This window comes from Natrix helvetica (assembly GCF_964273705.1).
Source record: "Natrix helvetica genome assembly, chromosome: Z".
Taxonomy (NCBI): Eukaryota; Metazoa; Chordata; class Lepidosauria; order Squamata; family Natricidae; genus Natrix; species Natrix helvetica.
This window is the reverse complement of record NC_138554.1, coordinates 65,644,814-65,660,628: the sequence shown is the minus strand read 5'-3', so window position 1 is coordinate 65,660,628 and position 15,815 is coordinate 65,644,814.

Genomic DNA, 15,815 nt, shown 5'->3' with positions numbered 1-15,815 from the left:
CCAATTTTGTTTTGTTTTCCGACTCAAAATAAATCATTTCATGACACATGAGCCATCCTGAAACAGTCTGTGCTAAAGCAATCTCAAGGCATCTGTTGATTATTTTTTTCTAGGCATATTTAAATAGCTGAGTTGTAGTCACTCCATTCAAATCCCTTATAGCACATGGATTGCCTGAGTGCACCAGGTAAACTTGCATGGCTAAAGTGAGGAAGAACGAAGTGTTGATATTCCAGAGGGCGGGGGGGGGGGGTTCATGACTTTTTCATTAATTATTCTTTATTCTTCACCAGTGAAAATAGTACAGCTTTCAAGTTAATTTATATATAATTTCCATTTACTTACAACTCAGTTTTATGCCTTCTAATAAATGAATGGCATCTATATTATGGTATTTGAAATATGACAGTGCAAAGAATGTTTCCAATATTGAATCACATTTAATATGCTGAGATTCATTGCACAGATTGCATATTATTCTTTCATTAATAACTGCCTTTGTTTACTATATAATCCTGCTATCCTTAGTTATAGATTCAGTTGATATGAGAAATGGACAATTAATCCTGCTAAAATTAACAGTTTAAAAATGAGATTCAAGCATCAATAAATTGAAGGAAACGGTTAATGGCTTACTTTGGATTAAATGCTCCAGTTAGATTTTTTTCTTTATTTATTTTACTTTCATGCTAATAAAAGATAGGTATATAATTTAAAATACTAAAAGCTCATCATGAAACAATTACTAATGAGCAGAAGGAGAAACAAGTCATAGCTATTGTTAGAAAATTGGCAAATTTTTTAGTGAGAACCCAAGTTAAGTCTTCTAGAAGCAAAATTATGACTTCTTGCTTAGCAAGTTAACTATAATTTCTGACAGCTGGAGTTATGACTACCAGAAGCCATGAGTGGTACAATGAGCACTATAACAATATATGTGTTTTATCTTAAATAACTTCCAAAGTAGAAGCATCTTTGTAAACAGCTGTGTACAATATAATAGAAAATCCAGAACCTTTGCTTTATAAAATGTATATAATTGGTTAAGTAATATTATTATTGCCTTGATAGGTAACATGTTAAATAGCTATTACAGTTGCATGTAATTTACATGTTATTTGAACAAAATTATCATTCTAGTAAGGTAATTATTAGTAGATGAGAAAGTTTGACTTAGAACTTTGAATTATTAATGTGCTTCATTTTACAAAATCATCATCAGTCAAATGCAAAAACCACTTTTATTGGATTAGCTTACATCTTGCAACAATACCTTTAGCAGCATGAAACAACTTCAACCTAATGCCAAATCTAAAAATCTGCTTTACTGTTTGGCCAACCATAACAATAATCGAAAAGACCTAATGAAAAGGATATAAGACCACAATTCATAGATTTACAAACTATAATGTAACAATAAATAGTTCAGCAATATAAAAAAACTTATTTTAGTAATGCCATCTTTCCTAAATTTGATAATTTTATTGCTTCAGCCATCTAGCAACATTTTGCACTTTGTGACTGGCGCAGTGGTGGATTCCAGATCTATACCAATTGGAATGGGCCCGGTGTCAACCACATAGATGCATGCAGCATGCACGCACACACACACACAGCATGCACATGCATCTTGCCATCCAGCGACACCTCCGCGATGCTCCAGCTGCTCGGTGGAGTGTAGCACAGCGGCTGTACACACCATGCGCGGAAGCGCCGAAGACTTTAAAGACAGGTAAAGAGCATGGGTAGGCGGGTGGGCCCTCCAGAGCACCATACCGGAGTGGTACCTGGTGTTCTGGGTAGGCTCTGGTACGCCCGTACCGGGGTGTACTACCTGCAACCCACCACTGGACTGGTAGCATCTCTCTAAGGTTTACTGTAAAGGCATCTCCAGCCCTGTCTGGGGAGACTGAGCGTTCTGAAATTTCACCTCTGAGCTACAGTCTTTTCTCTTATTCTCGAAGCTGTGCCGAGCATTTTCTGAGAAATGTCTTTCGTGGTTAGACTGGAGGGAACAGATATACTGGGCTATTTTCACATGTAAGTGCTTCTGAACAGTCAAAAGGCAAATCAAGAAATTGACATTTCATCCGTACATCTAGAAATTGTATTGGAATGACTGTCTCTGCTCCCAATCTCTTTGTGTTCTACTGAGATGGTGCTTGCCCAATGAGAAACAACATTTAGAGGTATTTCTAGGAATAAATAACATAGCCTGGCTACTAGCAGTTGGCATACAATGCTTTGTCTGATACAAATCCTAAGAACCTGACCCATCATGGAAATTGCAGACTTGTTGAGCAGGACCACCATCGACCAATCGGAGTGGCTGGTCCAGACCTTTTCCAATAGTCCGAGTATAAAATATTTACCAAAATTCGTCAGGTAATTCATAGTTGGACCTCTAAATGGCCTATAATTTTGTCTGTGCTCTTTCATGGCAAAAAATGGGGCATTGTTTTCCCTTAAATATATCCCTAGTTTTTTTCATTATTAATACACAATGGAGCAAGACATGCAACTTTCATCAAGCTAAAAAATTATGTTTTTATAAACACAAGAATCAAGATGACAACAATTTATATAGTTTAGCCCTTTCATTTGTATTTAGACCAATATCTTTAATTCACCTTATGTATTCCTCAACTGTACTAATAACAGCCTTTCATTTTCTTACTTTCCCAAAATACATAGCATGGCTGCTTTTCTTCAGTTTCTTTTTTAAATTTATATACACATTCTATTTACAAGGTCTTATTTTCCAAAGCACTGACATGGTGACATAGTAATGTTAATATTATTTAGTTAACCAATACTCTCAAATGATAATTTTTTAAAAGAAAGAGAAGAAATAGGCATAATTATAGTATTTAAATACACCAGTGCCTTCTTAATGGTGAAGACACTGGCACATCTTGGTGAGCAAGTGACAAATGCAAACAAAGGCCAGTTTAATCCCAAACACATTGACACTATTCTATGAAAGATAGGATCTTTCATTGGAAGACTTTTGTGCAATTTGCTATGGTATTGTCCTCATCTATCAAGTTTATGCAAGAGCTACAACAAATGATATTCAAGATGCAGTATGTAAAAAAAAAGACCTATCACTGGTTTAAAAAAACCTGAAAAAGTAATTCATTCATAATATTTTAAAGATTCTTTGCTGTTGTCTATATCATATATGTATATATGCATATATACATAAGCAGTATGTATATGCTATAAACCCAGTAGACCAGTTTTCATATGGAATTCAGCATTGTTCAGTTGCTATTAAACAATTTCTATTAATAAAAAGATGTCAGTTGAAAGCTGATATCAAAATACAGAACATGTGCATAATGCTTTAAACTCAAAACCTTGCCTGAGAATCTCTAAGGGTTTCATTCAGATCTGAATATTTTATTCAACAAATCAAATTTAACTTTAACTGTGAAAGCAGGCATGAAGCTGTATAGATATTGTTCCAGTTCCCACACAGAGATACTCATTTCTTTTTAATATTACTTCCAAAAATAACATTGGGTAGTACTTTTAAATTACATTTTGAAAAAAATTCAATGGCTGTAACATTACTGATTAACACCAAGAAATAATGGCTATGGGTAACAGAATGAGATATTAAACAAAAATCCAAACAATAACAAATCATTTAAATAATCCTGCTAAGAAAAGTAAATGTCAAAATATTTACCATGCATTTAACAGAACCTTTTGCTGTCATTGATATACAAGGAAGGCTGGGGGAAGAAATAAATAGAATAGAATAGAATGGAATATTTATTTCTAAGCCGCACCCTCTCCCGAAGGACTCGGGGCGGCGTACAATAAAACAAATAAAATACAAAGTACAATACAATACAATACAAATCTGGACAGGACATACATATAACAAGGACGTATATAAGACGTATACAAGGAGGAGGTAGGCTGATAGCTAAAAAACAGTTAAACAATTAACAATTAAAACAGTTAAAAAGTCACAATATTTAAAAACCCCAATAAATAAAAAACCCGTCAGGAGCGATATAGTTGGATCATGGTTGAGCCAGGCCAGCTACTTGGAATAGGTGGGTCTTGAGCTTAACTCTGAAGGAACGGAGGTCAGACGTAGTCCTAATATCCGGAGGGAGGTCATTCCACAGGGCTGGGCCCGCCACAGAGAAGGCTCTACTCCTAGGCGCCGCCCCTCGACACTGTCTGGTGGACGGCACCTGGAGGAGTCCCTCTCTGGGCGAGCGAATTGGTCGCAGGGATGTATGGGGCAGAATACGATCCCGCAGGTAACTAGGTCCTGAGCCATGGAGCGCTTTAAAGATAGTTATCAAAACCTTGAAACGCACCCGATAGACCACAGGAAGCCAGTGCAGCTCGCGCAGGAGAGGTGTCACATGGGAGTACTTCGTACTCCCCATAATCACCCGCGCGGCCGCATTCTGGACCAACTGCAGTCTCCGAGTGCATTTCAAGGGAAGCCCCATGTAGAGAGCGTTACAGTAGTCCAGGCGAGACGTCACCAGCGCATGGGTGACTGTGCGTAGGGCGTCCCGGTCCAATAGGGGGCACAATTGGCGCACCAGGCGAACCTGGTAGAATGCCCCCCTGGCCACGGCTGTCACATGGTCATCCATGGACAGCCTGGCATCCAGGAGGACGCCCAAATTGCGCGCCCGCTCCACGGGGGCAAGCTGAATGCCCCCAATGGCCAATGATGGAATTAACTGGTTGAACCGGGGGGCCGGAACCCACAGCCACTCCGTCTTGGAAGGGTTGAGCCTGAGTCGGTTGTCATCCATCCAGACCCGTACGGCTTCCACACACCGGGACATCACTTCGACGGCCTCGTTGGGGTGGTTCGGGGTGGAAATGTACAGCTGAGTATCATCAGCGTACAGATGATATCCCACCCCAAAATAACGGATGATCTCACCCAGCGGCTTCATATATGTGTTGAACAGGAGTGGCGAGAGGACCGACCCCTGTGGCACCCCACAGGTAAGGGGGCTTAGGGTCGACCTCTGCTCCCCTGCCAACACACGTTGCGTCCGGCCAGAGAGGTAGGAGCCGAACCACCGCAAAACAGTGCCCCGGACCCCTAACCCCTCCAGTCGGTGCAACAGGATACCATGGTCGATGGTATCAAAAGCCGCCGAGAGGTCTAATAGGACCAGGATAGAGGAACAACCCCTATCTCTGGCCCTCCAGAGATCATCAACCAACGCGACCAAGGCCGTCTCTGTGCTGTACCCGGGGCGAAAGCCGGACTGGCGTGGGTCTAGATAATCATTCTCCTCCAGATGTCGTGGGAACTGAGAAGCCACCACACTCTCTACAACCTTCACCAAAAAGGGAAGGTTGGAGACAGGACGATAATTGGCCAGCTCCGTAGGGTCCAGGGAAGGCTTCTTGAGCAAGGGTCTCACCACCGCCTCTTTCAAGGCGGCCGGAAGAGACCCCCCACCCAACGAAGCGTTCACTAGGCCCAGGAGCCAGTCGCGTGTAACCTCCCAGGATGCCAGTACAAGCCAGGAGGGACACGGGTCCAGTAAACATGTGGTAGGTCACAGTCGTCCACGCAATCTGTCCAAATCCTCGATGACAACCAAGTCAAACTCCTCCCAAAAAGGTTTCTCAAGACTCGCCACTGGCGTCTCGACTGGGCCACTGAAGGGGACCCAATCCTTCCGGATTTGAGCGATTTTATCCTGCAGATATTTCCCAAATTCCTCTGCCCTACCCTGTAAAGGGGCCTCCCGCGGCCTCTGAAACAGAAGGGAGCGGGACACCCGAAACAGGGCGGCAGGGCAGTTCTCTGCGGATGCAATGAGAGTGGCACAATATTGGCGTTTGGCCATTCTCAATGCCACTAGGTACGTCCTTAAATGGGCTCGTACCTGTGCTCGGTCAAATTCGGATCGGGAGGATCTCCAACGACTCTCTAGGCATCTCTTGCGGCGCTTCATCACCCTTAGCTCCTCGGTAAACCAAGGAGCCAGGGTGGATCGTTGCCGCCGGAGAGGCCGCAAAGGCGCCACCCGGTTCAAGGCCCCGGTAGTCGCATTATTCCACGCGACCACCAGGTCCTCTACCCGGGGGCGGGTCAGGGTTGCAGGAGGTGGCCCAAGCTCCGTCTGGAACCTATCTGGTTCCATCAGGCACCTGGGGCGGAACCATCTAGTGTTTTCAGGTTCCGCCTCCCCGCAGCGGGGGGTAGCACCAGGGAAGTCGAGTCGGAGGAGTGAGTGATCTGACCATGACAGGGGAGTGATGGTTAAGTCCCCTCCTCCCAGATCACTCAACCACTGGCCAGAGACAAAAACAAGGTCCAGGGTGTGTCCTCCCTCGTGTGTCGGGCCCTGAATCAATTGAGTCAGGTCCATGGCTGTCATGGAAGCCATGAACTCCCGAACCCCCTCGGATGCTTCTCCCACCGATGGCAGGTTAAAATCCCCCATCACTAAGAGTTTGGGTGTCTCAACTGCCACCGATGCGATCAGCTCGAGGAGTTCAGGCAGGGCCGCTGATGTATAGCGAGGAGCCAGGTATACTATCAGCAGGCCCAACTGTCTCCCAGGGCCCCATTTCACAACAAGGGATTCACACCCGGACGTCTGTGGCACAGTGGACTCCCTTGGCTCTAAATCCTCCTGGATAATCGCTGCTACCCCACCACCCCTTCCCTGGGCCCGGGGCTGGTGAAATGCTAGGTAGCCTGGTGGGCACATTTCCACGAGGGGTAAACCTCCCTCGTGGCCCAACCAGGTCTCCGTTATTCCCGCAAGGTCCGGCTCCCCCTCCAAAATTAGATCGTAGATGAGGGGGGCCTTATTAACGACGGACCTCGCATTGTATAGCAACAGCCTCAGGCCCTGGGTCTGCAGCTCCTGACCACCTAGAACACGGGGGTTGGTACAAGCGATGATTTTATGAAAATAATGATGAAGTTAACTCAATAATATGCAAGAATATTTTAATGGGATCTACACTGATTTTGTCCTTTTAAATCACTCTAATCCAATCATTCATTGGATCACTATTCCAGCAATTAGAAGGTTTATGTTTGGTTACAAATGTTACAAATGCTTCTGGTTAGCCTTTGTTTCCCATTCAAAACCACACAACAAATTAAACTTCCTGCTTCCACATAGAACATATTTTAAACATTTGGGTCTGACTGCTAAATATTCTGATTTCTTTTATAATAGAAATATAGAAAACTGATAGCAGAAAACACCTAACAGTCCATTTAGTCTGCTCTTTTAGGTTTTTTCTTGTTATTTTTCCTTTTCAATTAATTTATTTTTATTTTGTTGTTATTGCTATTTTATTTTTAAATTTTCAGTTGGATGATGGACATGTGTTTATCTCAAGCACGTTTAAACTCAGTTACTGATGAATGACTCTACCTCCTCTGGAAGTTGGTTCCAAGCTTCCACTATTAAGGTGACCAATCGTCCTCCTTTAGGGAGGACAGTCCTTCTTTTGTAAGTTCTGTCCTCCCTCGAAAAGTGTCCTGCTACATGTCCTCCTTTTCGATATTTGAAGACTAATCTGTTGTGCGTTATGTGACGTATTTGTATTTGACATGACAATTCATCAAGACTCGGTATAGTGTGGTATAAGATGTGATTATGAGACACATGCGCTCCGCACCGGAGACCTTGAGAGAGAGCGCCGCATGCAAGTGGCTTTGTTTACTTCTTACCGAAACACAACACAGCACATACACATGCAGTAGACTCACGGCACATCGGCAATTGAATGACTCACGGTAATTATTTCTTTCTCAGTGAATATTCAATTATACAGAGGTAAGTACAATTCACGTTTTATTAAACAGTTTTTAATGGTGTTTTTTTTTACTTCATCGCAAGTATATTGAACAGATATTGAATCTTGTGTTGAATTTTTATCTAAAGAAATGCTAGACATTAAAATAGATGACAATTGTCTCTTTGAAGAAATTAGAAGACTGAATGTATATTTAAATTCTGAAAAATTAATACATTGGGAAACTCAACATGTTGAAATTGATAAAAGATGGGTGGATATTTTCAGCCATTTCAAAAATGAACATATTCCATGTGAGCATTTATTTATACTTGTTCAATTTACGTTGTGCTGCCCTGGAACTAATGCAGCAGTTGAAAGAGTTTTTTCAATTGCCAGTGATTTTTCAACAAGTGAGAAATCGAGATTGAATGTTGATACTCTAGCTGCAGCACTTGCCGTAAAATTCAATATGAAGGATATTTCTTGTTCAGATATTTCCAATATATTGTTAGAAGATGATACATTGACAAAAAATATTAATTCAATGGAAAAGTACTCATTTAAATAATAATTAACAGGCATGTAAGCATAATTACAATATAAAATGTTGCAAATGTTTTTATTATGCATATATCATATTTTGGTGTATTATTGTTGCAATGAATAAAATATTTCTTTTATTTACGATATTATTTTTCAATTTATTTGTCCTCCTTTTCATTGTAAAAAAGTTGGTCACCTTATAGGTACTAGTACTAAGTTGGTAACCTGTCTGGTGTAGTAGTTAAGGTGTCAGGCTGGAAACTGAAACTATGAATTCTAGTCTTGCCTTAAGCACAAAGCCAGCTAGATGATCTTGGGCTAATTACTTTCTCTCAATCCTACAAAGAGCCCATTGCAAAACACATCTACAAAACTTTGTCAAGAATATTTCAGGCATTTTTCCAGGCAGCTTCCAAGAATCAGACATGATTGAGCAGATGGGGAAAAAAGTGTAAGTTAACTGACAATATACATCTCACCAGATACACACACCTATTGCTTTTCCAAAGCAATAGTATGTATCCTAGAGATGTCCATAATTAATGGAGGGAATAGATGCCTTGAATTCTGTGATAAAACTATATTTCAACGCCTCCAAGATTGTTAGCCAGAACGTATTTCTAGAAAGAATGACTGGAAGCTGTGTAAAAGTCAAGCAAAACCAACAGCATCCTTTTGTCATTTGCACAGACCATACACTTTGAATGATCTCTTCATCTTGCAACATTAGCAAATAGTATACCATAGTAGTTATAGAGTTGGACTAACACCACAAAACTTTAGTTTAAATTATCAGTCAACCACATATTTACCTACAATAGATTGACCTATCAATGCAAACTGCTGTTTTTAGGTTGAACTGTATTCCTATAGAATTTGAAGATGCTTCATGGAAGCAAACCTACTTATATTCCTTATTGTACCTGGTAGTAATGTAGAGTATTTTAATCTTTCATAGAAGGATGATACAACAGTGATCAACTATATGTCGTAATGTTATTTTGAATGAAGAATTGGGCTTCATAGAATCATATGGTTGGAGAGGACTTAGAAGATTTTTAGTTCAACCATTTGCTTAGGGCAGGAAAACTTCAAATCATCCCAAATGGCTGTCTAATTATTTGAAAACTCCCACTGATGGGGCAATCATTTTTTCAAGAAAAAGTCCTCTCTGCTGTTTAATAGCTGTCATGGTCGAAAAGTCCTCCTTAGTTTGTGTTTTAGATCGCTCACTCTGTAAAGCTTCTAAATGGTTCTTGTCCTACACTCATGTGCTATCTATATATATAAAAATAGCTGTGTGTGCATCAGTGGTAGGTTTCAATTTTTTTAGAACCTATTCTGTAGGTGTGGCCTGTTTCTTTTTTAAAAGTTTTTTTTATTTTTCCATTTTCATAAACTATAATCATATGTATACTATTACATAGCCAACATCATATTGCAGCCAATGTTCCCTCTAAGCTGTGTGGCTGTGTGGCTGCACACGTGACAAGAAAATGCCATGCAGCAGTTTCCAACTGCCGTGCAGTGATTTTTAATGTCACAGCGAATGTCACAGGAAGTCCACACTCCCCTCATTTACTCTGTGTATTTCAGCTTCTGAGCAAGCTCCTTTTTATGTTGATGGTATTTATAATTCTTTTTCAATATACATATTTAATTTTTCTCCTCCCTTTTAGTAGAAAAAAAGTGGTATAACAGAAAAGTATACATATATAGTTATTGTGCTTTTAAAACACCCCCCCTCCCCAACCTAATTTTGGTCGAGCTGTAGACTTGGTTACATTCCCAACTATTCTCATCATTATCTTTATATAGTTGTACATCCTTTCATGCCCCCAATTTGTGATTCTGTCTTTTTATCACAATGGATTGCCATTGTAGGTATATTTCATGTTCCCTCTCCATTTTTCTATACCTTAGATTAGATTACCCTTAATTATCTCTAGATGACAATCTTCGCTGTTCAGTGTTCATTACACTTCCCTTAATGTACTATATAGAGTAACAGGCGGTAAACATCTTATTTTGTTCATTATCTTAAACGTTCTATATATGTCCATGTTTCATAGATTTTGACCCATGCTTAGTTGTCCTTCTATTGTCACATTCACTCAATTCACAACTCAATTTAATTATCATGTCAAATAGGTAAATCAGAAACCTCTGCTTTACAAGCTCCCCATATCAATTTCATATTTATCCATATTCCATATATTTTAACGTTTATTTAGTTATCTTTCCATTATCTTGTTCACCCAGTTAGCAATTCCATTTTATGATCATATTTAGGAATAAAGCCCTTATCTTAACTTTATATTTTCCCGTATAGCACTTTCTAATTATCTGTTTTTTTCCTGGTGAGTCTTTTGTCCCACTTCTTGTTCCTGTCTTCTCCCTTTTCTTTATTTTGACAGATTCACTCCCTTCAAATTTCCCCAGGTGACCAAAATAATAATTTATATTCCTCTTTGTTGGGACATAACCTCCTGCTTCAATTTTCCTTATGTGACTAACATCCTCCAAGACCTCTTTTGTCAGCATTCTTTTCCCTTTTGTTGGGACACCTCCCCTTTTCACAATTTTCCCTACACCATTGCCAGGACCAAAGGAGTTTTTTATCTGCTTTTTATTTCCCTCTGCTTCTACCCTTTCAATGTCTTGCCCCCCTTCTTCTTTGAGTTCTTCTATAGCTATCTGCTTCTCTGAATTCAAAATTCTAATTAGGCTTGATTTTACTGATTTATGTATATTTTTAAATTTTTCACATAGTTCTTCAAATTCTCAGTTTTCCATAATGTCCAATTCCAAAGTTACAGGTAATTATACAGTTATGCAGTTCTTATTTCAAAGTTGTGTTCCACCTTAAGTCTATCTGCTTCAATTGCTGTGGCAAAAAACAATGGTGGTCATCTTAGTCTTTTATTCTACTTTAATGTCCAGATCCAAAATTGCAGTTAGTTATACAAATCTTATTTCAAGATTTAATTAATCCCTCTACTTTGAAACCAGAAGAGAAGCTAACGCCATCTTGATCCTCTGCAGCAAGAAAAAAGGAGAGGAGAAGAGGGGAAAAATACCTTTGTAATTCCCAGGTCCAATACATATTCTTTGCTTCAATCACTGCTCAAAATAAATCACTTATAATAAGTTTGTAATCAGCCAAAAGTTTTTCTCTGCCTCTGCTTTTCCAAATTCTGATTTATAGCAGTTGGTTAATTAAAACTTCCCACACAGTCGAGGTTAGGTTGTCCATTATCAGTAAGAGGACGTGCTCTTTTTTTTCTTAGTTATATAGCTGGAAGGAATTCAAACAAAGTAAAAATATTGGTGTTACATACTAGCTTCAATTATAGTGGTTTCCACCAAGGTTCTCTGTTCCAGTGGGAACAGAGGTTTAATCTCATTAGTCGAAGGGTCTGACAGCTTCCTATAAAAGGGCTGCTGTCAGACTCAACCTACACTGGATTGTTCTCACTTGTCGCATTTAATAAAGAGCTGTTGTTACCGTTAGCCTGTGTGTGCTTTTCCATTACCCGATCCAATACTGGCGACGAGGGTGGGATTGGAAGGTAACTAGGCGACCAAAAAGAGCATAGCAATCCAGCAAGTACATCCAGCCCTGAGCTCAGCGTGGCTTCGAGCAGCCATTTTTGAGTGGCAAACTCAAAAATGCCATCAGAACAAAAAATGGCCATGCATGCCCCACCGACTCCATTTGACCTAGGCAGCCAAGAAGCAGAGATAACTGCCAGCAGAGGTCCAACCTAGGATTCATATATGCTATGTTTTGACTGTTTCCTCGAGGGCAATGACCTCATGGGCCTTTCTGAAGGCCGCAAGAAAAACATGTTCCTTGGTTACTGTGGACAGGAAGTGTTCAAAACTGCCAAAGACCTGTCAGAACCAATGCTACAATCGGTCCCTTGGTCCATGCTCCAGCAGACGCTGAGGACCCACTAAGCTCCCAAGCTGTTTAAGCACATTCACCAGCATGAATTTAACATTCGCAACCAGCGGGAAGGCAAATCAATCAACAAATATGTTGCAGCACTACGAAACGCTGCAGTGTACTGCAAGTTCCGAGACCTAGACAAACTCATTCTTGACCGCATAATTTGCAGTGTGCAGGACATTAATTTACAGAGGAGGCTACTTGTCAAGTCTAACCTCACTCTACCAATTGCCTTGGACGAGGCCAGGGCGTCAGAATCAGCCGTCAAGTCCAGAGAGACACTGCAGCATCAAAACACTCCGCAAGATGCGCGGAAGAATACACGTGTTCACCGCGAGGCTGCAGAGGCCGAGAGCTCTCAAGGCGAAGAAGATGACAGCTGCCATATGCGCAGTAGCCGTGCCAAGCCAGCATGCAAATTTGAACAATTCCCACCTTGCGCTAGCTGTGGAGGAGACCATGCCCATCGGCTTGCCATTTCCATGATGCTACCTGCCAGCGCTGCGAGCGAAAAGGACACATCGCCAAGGTGTGCAGAAGAGAGCACCCCACAATGACCTGGCAGCCAAGAAGCAGAGCTAACCGCCAGCAGAGGCCCAACCAAGGGGCATGGCATAAGCCACCATGGCACTCAGAGGGCGACGCCAGAGTCACCTACCATACCTCAATCAGCCAAGTCTGCACTAGGCGGCCAAAAAAGCTGAAGGTCACAGTCCTCATCAAGGGCTCTCCATGCGAGAATGAGATCGACATGGGGTCATCACTGACCATTATGCCGTGATCTACTCTGAAGCAGGCTATCCCTAGCCAGAAGCAGCAGCATCTACGTGCCCCTGACATCTGCCTTCATGATTACCAGGGGAACCAAGTCCCCATTGTGGGTCAGGGCACCTTCCGCGTGCAATTCAAGAAATACAGCTGCCAACTCCCAGTGACGGTAGTCAGCAGAGCTTCCTGGGGCTTGACTGTTTGAAGCCCTGGGCCTAGAAATAACCGGTATCAAGGCCTTGAAAGATGAAAGCGCTGAAGTGATTTTTAAGGAGTTCGAGAATGTCTTCAGCACCAGTCTGGGTAAGTATGTGGGAACTCCAATCTCCTTTAATTTGGACCCCCAACATAGCCCCCATAAGGCTAAAGCCCAGGAGAGTACCTTTCGCTCTCCGCCCCAAAATTGATCTGGAAATTGACAAGCTGGTAGGCCAGGGAATCCTAGAGCCAGTTGATCACGCACACTGGAAGACCCCTATAGTGATACCTGTCATATCCGACGGGTCTGTCCACATCTGCGCAGACTACAAATGCACAATCAATAAAGCATTACAACAAAGCGCTTACCCTGTACCAATTATACAGCACCTGTTACATTCATTAGGCCCCAGAAAAGTATTCGCTAAATTGGACATGGCAGAGGCATACCAATAATTTCCTGTAGATGGTGCTACGGTGGAGGTCCAAACCATTGTGACACACAGAGGTGCATTCAAATGTCACAGCCTGCAATTTAGTGTTAGTATCACCCCTGGACTGTTCCAAAGCATCATGGAATGGCTTTTGCAGGGAATTCCAGGAGTCATCCCCTATTTCAATGACATCTTGGTATCGTTTGCAAATGAGGCGCAATTATTCAAATGTGTATGAACTGTTTTGGCTTGAATTAGAGACAAAGGCCTCCGTCTCAAGAAAGAAAACTGCCAAATTAATGTGCCAAGGGTACCTAATCGACGGCTCTGGGATTCACCCAACCTCGAAAAAAATTAAAGCAATCCAGGACGCCCCTACACCTCGCAATCAAACCGAACTACAGGCATTCCTCAGGCTCCTTAATTTCTACAGTGTCTTTCTTAAACAGAAAGCCACCGTTGCTGAGCCCTTACACCATCTCTTGGCTAAGAATGCAAAGTGGTCCTGGGGAAAAGCCGAGGCAGCCGCTTTTGCTGCAGTAAAAAGACTTCTCTAGGTGGACACTTTCCTGGTGCAGTACAGCCAGACCCTGCCACTGATGTTGACCTGCAACGCTTCAACGTTCGGCGTCAGAGCCGTCCTCAGCCACCACATGCCCAACGGAATCAAGGCTCCAATAGCCTTTTACTCTAGGACCTTGTCCGCTGCCGAGTGGAACTACAGCCAGCTGGAACGTGAGGCTTTGGCTGCAGTGGCCAGAGTAAAAAGGTTCCATGAGCACCTATACGGCCATGATTTTGAACTCATTATGGACCACAAACCGCTACTGGGCTTACTGGCTGGGGACCATCCTATCCCTGTGTCATTATCACCACAGATGACCAGATGGACCATCTTCCTTGCTGCCTACTCCTACCATCTCATCCACTGACCAGGCTCCACTTTGGGACATGACGATGCCTTGAGCCGCTGCCCACTGCCAGAACTTCTTGCTGACCCTACCCGCAAGACGCCAGTCCTCCTCATTGACTGAATAGAGACTGGTCCTGTCTCGTCCAGTGTCATTGCCGTCACATTGCAAAGGACTCCACCATCAAATAAATTTTGAACTGGGTGTGGAGGGGGTGGCCCAAGGGGCCTGTTGGATCTGAATTCAAAACGTACCATTGTAAACGGGACGAGTTATCTGTTGTAAATGGCTGTTTGCTGTGGGGGACCGGGTCGTTGTTCCACCCAAACTGCGCATTGCAGTATTAGAGACTTTACATGTAGGGCATCCTGGAATTGTCAGGATGAAGTCTTTGGCTAGGAGTTACGTGTGGTGGCCTAACATGGACAGGGAGATCAAAGAATGGGTGGCTACCTGCACACCATGCCAGGAGTCCAGACCAGCTCCCCCAGAGGCACCCGCTAAGGAGTGGGAGTGACCTCAAGCACTGTGGTCTAGGGTGCACATTGATTTTGCTGACCCAGTTCATGGCCAGACTTTCCTTGTAGTTGTGGACACCTACTCGAAATGGCTGGAGATAGTCCTGATGACCTCCACTACAACAGAAGCGGTCATCAAGGTACTACGGAGACTTTTCTCCATGCATGGCCTACCCGACATCTTGGTCTCTGACTATGGGCCCCTATTCACGGCCATGCAATTCGAGACCTTCTTAGCAGCTCAGGGAATCAGACATGCCCTGGTCACACCATTCCATCTACCTCCAATGGTCAGGTGGTGAGATTTGCAAAAGAGGCCCTCTCTAGGATCGGCCCAGGAGATTGGCAAACATGGGTGGACCACTATTTGCTAATTCAGCACATCACACCCAGTGCCAGTACAGGGAGAAGCCTCTCAGAGCTTCTCATGGGTCGCCAGCTAAGGTCCCATTTAGACCGGCTACACCCAAACTATTCTGCCGCATCGCCCCCTGACTCCACAAGCAAAATTTGGAACTTTAGTGTAGGGGATTCAGTTTACGCCCACAACTACGATGGGGGAACTCTGTGGATTTCTGCCACAGTGATAGGCATTACTGGGCCTCGCTCTTATCTCGTACAGCTCGAGGACAGTCGGAATTGGAGAAGGCACATTGACCAACTCTGTGGCTGCCTCTCCAACTCCACTCTTAGACAACCAGAGGTGACTCCT